The following is a 5239-nucleotide window of genomic DNA, read 5'->3' as shown; positions in this document are numbered from 1 at the left end:
CCTGCTGTAATCAGGCTCTGTGCTGACAAGTGACAGCTCATACACGTCCTGTGAATGGCCCTTGAGGTCGTTTTCCTCTTCATTTCCTCACCAGGGTGGGGTTGGTAAAAGGGTGGGACTGATAATTTCACACTTGAAGCTAATGGAGAGCATCTGACAGTAAAATATGGCTTTTATGCTGGCTGAAGCATTGAATAAACAGGCCGTGGCTGCATGGGATGTCCTGGGATGCTGAGCTCAGAGTCCTGGTCAGAGTATCAAAGCTCCAAAATGAGAATGCTTCTTCGCAGCAGGGGTGACGATCTTCTGTCTCCTCTCCCAAAAGGCTTCAGTTCATATTTATTCACTCTGATCCAGGCATGGAAACTTGAGCTGGCTTTGACAACACACAGGAGCTGGACTGAACCTCTCAGAGGTCTGAGATGCCTGGTGGTGTGGTATCCAGCTCCTCATCCTAAGGTAAAACTGAGCAGCTCTTGCAAGTGAGTGCAAAAAGTACCATAAAAGCAGCTGAAGCTTAAATGGGATTGAGCCTTGAGGTATGTTTACTTAAGGAATGGTCCTAACTCCTTAGCATCTCTAATGGGGACTAAAGCAATGCCTCCCTCACCCCTGCCATAAGCATCGCCAGTCCTCCTCTCTCCTCCCAGCTGGCCCCGTGCACCCCACACATGGCTGATAAGAGCTAACATTTGCACGGTAGCAATTCCCAGTGCAGGATGTATTCTCTCTGAGCAATTAGCATTAGTTCCTTAACAATACTTGCTGTCTGAAAGGATGCCTGCAGACTGGCAAGGAACCCACTTGTGTGTAGGGACAACTCCCATTTTCACAGAGCTAGGGCATGCAGGGGATGCACATGCTGAGCTCACCCAAGGAGATGCTATTTAATCCTTTGGCATGAGATCATTTTCCTTAATTTACAAGGAGCGTTGCTCAGAGTGGGAGCATCGCAGGAAGGACGGCCGCAACTGTGCAACTTCACAAGTACCACACACAGGCTGTTCGCCCGCTATAATTAAGGGACAGCAGCAGAGCAATAGGGTAATACTGAATTCAGGGCAGGAGTTTAACTTCAGAGCTTTGCATCCCACCCTGGAGGTACCACTGTGCCTTCTCCTCCCTTTAACGGACAAAGGGTTCAAGGTAAAGAAGGAGTCTGCTGCTGGGAACAGGTAACGTATGTGATTCTGCACCTTGGTGGCACGGGTCCCTTCTCTCCAGGTCCAGAAAACAACAACAACAGGAGCACACAGCGTTGGATAGGGGGTGACACATCCCCAGTGAGATGAGGAACTCTGCAGTGGGACAGCTGGGCAAAGAACTCAGCCCTGCTGCCTTCCCAGGTGCTCAGCAGTGGGCAATGCTCCTGTGGCTCATCAGCACAAGCACAGCAAGTGGTTAGAGGGCTTAACAAGCCTGTTACTGCTGTGAGCTGGTTTCCATCCTCATCCTGGGGTCACTTGCTTGGCCACAGCAGCTGTGTTGTGGGTTTTTTTCCTTAAATGGGTGAGCACAGCTAATGTGTAACCTCTGCTCTGCCCATAGCAGCTCAGTCAATAAGGTTCCATCAGCACCGAGGCAATCAGTGCCAGAGCACTTCCCCTGAAAAACGGCAGACTTTTATCAAAACACAACTGTAATATTTGGCAATTAGTGCCCACATCACCTATTCCGTCGCCAGCGGGGTCAGGAGGGAGCATCCCTGCTTGGCAGGGTGTTAAAACACATCCAGCCCTTTGGGCGATGTTAAAGACCTGTGCTAGCCCTTGGACTGCACTGATCCCCTCTGCCCAGCACGCACAAAGTCACTCAGCTGCCAAGAGCAAGAGCATCTGTACTGGTCAGGCCTGGGTTAAAAAATACATAAACAAACAAGCCCTTCATTTCCTCATTTTCTCAGATGATAGAAGAAAAGAAAATCAAAATGTAAATGGAGAAACATCAGAACCAAAGTGATTCTGATCTGGTCAAAAAAATATCTTTTGAGAAAAAAAAAAAGATTTCTTTTCCTCACCTGAAACCAGACCTCTTTCAAAAACCTTACAGGGAAGGTTTTAATTTTCATCTCACTCTGAGTGAGATGGTTTGGAATCAGCACCAATAAATTCAGCACTGGTGGAAGCTGGCAGCCCTGGCAGTACGCAGCCCTCTGCACCTCTCTAGCTCCTTCCAACGAGTGACCTCAGAAGGTTTTCACATTAATTACGGTCCAAAGGATCACCCTGAAGCACAGCAGTATTAATAGCTCTGTTTTATCAATGGTAAACAGAGACATATGGGGTGAAGCATCGTGCCCCGCAAAGGCTCAGTGACATGAACAGTTTGGAAATGTGGGAGATGATGGTTTCCAATCTTGTTCTCACCACTTGACCACCCAGCCTCTCTGCAGCAAAACACTTTTACAGCCAGTTAATGGCACTGTGCAGAGTGCTGGGGTTTATTTTTTCTTTTATTCCCAGAAACAGACAATTAAGAGAAGAGAGTGCAAAGATCTGTGACTCAGTGTAAACCCGGCATTAACAGCCAGCTCCTGCTCACCGCGTCCAAGAGCAATCATCGGCAGATGCAGGCAAGGAGCTGCTGGCAGGGACAGGACCAGCCTGGGACCCAACAGGGCATGAAGATGGCAGTTGGTGGGAGGAGAGAGACCGGTTGGAGAGATGGCGATGTCTGCATGGCAAATAAAGGGAAAACCGAAGCGAGTACCACTGAGGGAGGCAGCATCCCCATCGATGACAATGGAGCTGCACTTGATCATGCTAACCCCAATATTGGCCCTCCAGATAATTTGTAAACCAGAAGTAAGGCCAACGAGTGGTTCTGAGTGTTTTGCCCAAGGCAGAGAATCTCTGGGATAAAGTCAGAATCAGAAACGAAAAGGTCCCAGCCTTCAGTGCATGAAACCACGTCAGACAACCTGGGATGCCATATGGTAGCTACGATCTGGCAGAGCCTCTTTCATAATATAGAGGTGTTTTGTTTAGCAGTAAACTTTCCCTGTGACGTTTTCTCATGTTCTCCCTGTGCCTTCCAAAGCAGCTTGGGGCTACCTGCTACTGCCTCACAGCTGATCCTCTTTTTCACCATGCCCTCAGTAAGATCATACACGAACACTCACCTTTCTAGAAATACTAAGATATATTTTGCCCAAAGAGGCTCCAAAGAGCATTTTGCCACTAGAAGCACATAAAATCTTGGCAAAGACTGGCCTCTCCATGCCTGGAAATGCTGCCACCACTGCAGCAAAACCCAGCGTATGAAGTCCTACAAAAGCAACACCACTGAAATGCTTACTACTATAGTCAAACCCATTGGGACCCGAAGGAACTTTTCGAGAGATAGAAAGCAATTAACACGTGGCCTCGTGAAATGTCAACACCACCTTCCTCGTAGATACCCCACCCAACATTTGGCTCCAGCCTGGATTTTATCACTAGGCTCAAGATGCTTCTTGGGGGAGGAAGAAAAAGCGGAGCGGGGTGTTAAAGCTTCAGTTGCTGGAATCCAATGATTGTGGAAGATTGTCAATTGCATTAAAGAAAAAAAAGTATATGTTTCTATCCTTTCTCAATGTAGAGAAAAAAGAACTAAAAAAAACCCCAAATACAAAATTCTGAAGGCACAAAAGCGTAAGGCTGAGAATGAAACCCCAGAACGTGTTATTTATTTATAGACAACAACATCGGCTCATGTTTTTTTAACTCCCTCTCATGACGCTCATGATGTTTGAGAGCTTTACTCATGATCCTTATTTGCGGGAAGGGAGATAAGGACTTCTGTGCTTGACCTTCCTTAGCTTGGTGCCTGATTTCTTTATACCCTACAGAGATAACACAGACATTTCTGGTCTGCCTTGTGCATTGCTTTTCCTGAAGCCTTTGGGCTCGTGTGGCTGCCCAGTAAGATGCTGTACCACAAATGTGCTGCCTGGGCTGCAGAGAAAAGGGTCTGATAAGGAGTCCAATAAGCACTCCTGCATCTGCCAGACACCTGTGCTAAGTAACTGGGTGCCTACGAATTCCTAGCTGCACCCAATAGCAATGGCTGTGTGGCAAACCTGTCCATAAGGGGACCTCTGCTCCATGTAAATGGGGGACAGGGCAAAAGACACTGCTCCAGGGTCAAGCATCATGAAGAAATATGGCCTCATGCTTTCCAAAGTGGTGCAACCACGAGATGCTCTTGCCAGCAGGGCTTGGTGTGAGCTTGGCTGATAAGCCTGGGCTTGGCGTCTGGCTCCTGCCATGAGACTCTGCTTTGCTGCAAGCTCCAGGAGCTGGGAGCAGGGCAAACCTGGCCACTGTCGCACACACGGTGCAATGGATTCTCTCTCCCCTGGCAGCCTGGGTACCACCACCCATGATGCTGAGCATGAAAACACAAAACCTGACCTGGCTGAGATTGCATCACCTCGGCATTGTGTCACGACTGATCTGTGCCTTCTGCACAGCCCGGGGTCTCTGGGCTCACACGCAGCCAGCACCACTGGGGCTGGCCCAGCAAGATGACACACACACATCACACCCCTGCTCTGCCAGCCCTTTTCGTTTCCTCTTCCAGCTAAAAAACAATTTGAAGGCCTCTGTTTAAAAGCCCTCAGTGGACCAGCTCTTGGCAATCCCGGCCTCCCCCCTCCCTGGTGATCTCAGCACAGGGACTGGGACCCCGGGCCAGCAAGGCTCGGGCTGTGCCTGTACTCAGGCTCATGCAGCACGGAGAGGCCAGGAATGTTGCCACAAACACACATGGGTGTGAACATGCTCCTCGCACCCAGCACTTGGGCTCAGGGGACCCATGAGCAAATGCTGTCCTCTCCCAGTTTAGTGTCTTCAGCTCCCAGACACCCAGGTGAAGGGGCTCACTGGAGCTCACTGGAGCTCACTGCTCCCCAGCAGCTCACTGGGGAGGCTGAGATGTTGTGCATGTTTGTGTGTGTGTGTGTTTCTTTTTCCCAATACTCACAGCAGAGCATCAGTCTGGTGAGCAGCAACAAACCTTCACCTCAGCATCTCCTGGCTGCTAAAAACATCAATAAATTTACAGAAACGGCTTCCCTGGAAAACTGTTCTTGCAAGGCAGGGAAGCCCAGGGGTGTTGTGGGTTGGAGCGGAGCTGTAGGTTTTTCACACCCAGGGGTGTGCATGGTCCACGGTGCTACTGGGCACCCACCCACCCCTGTGTCCTCTCCATGGGCTCGTACATCTCCTGCTGAGCTGCCCAGCCACTTCCAATGATG

At 49.6% G+C, this 5239-nt stretch overlaps 1 protein-coding gene across 1 annotated transcript in view; it reads right to left on the bottom strand.

Annotated features, from left to right (window-relative positions):
* Positions 1–5239, bottom strand: part of LOC104546819 (astrotactin-2-like) — a 101289-nt gene that overhangs the window by 9708 nt on the left and 86342 nt on the right. The gene's annotated exons all lie outside the window — the stretch shown is intronic.

The sequence above is a fragment of the Mesitornis unicolor genome, unplaced genomic scaffold (assembly GCF_000695765.1).
Source record: "Mesitornis unicolor isolate BGI_N332 unplaced genomic scaffold, ASM69576v1 scaffold18230, whole genome shotgun sequence".
In the NCBI taxonomy this organism is placed as follows: domain Eukaryota; kingdom Metazoa; phylum Chordata; class Aves; order Mesitornithiformes; family Mesitornithidae; genus Mesitornis; species Mesitornis unicolor.
This window is presented reverse-complemented; position numbering and strand designations above follow the sequence as displayed.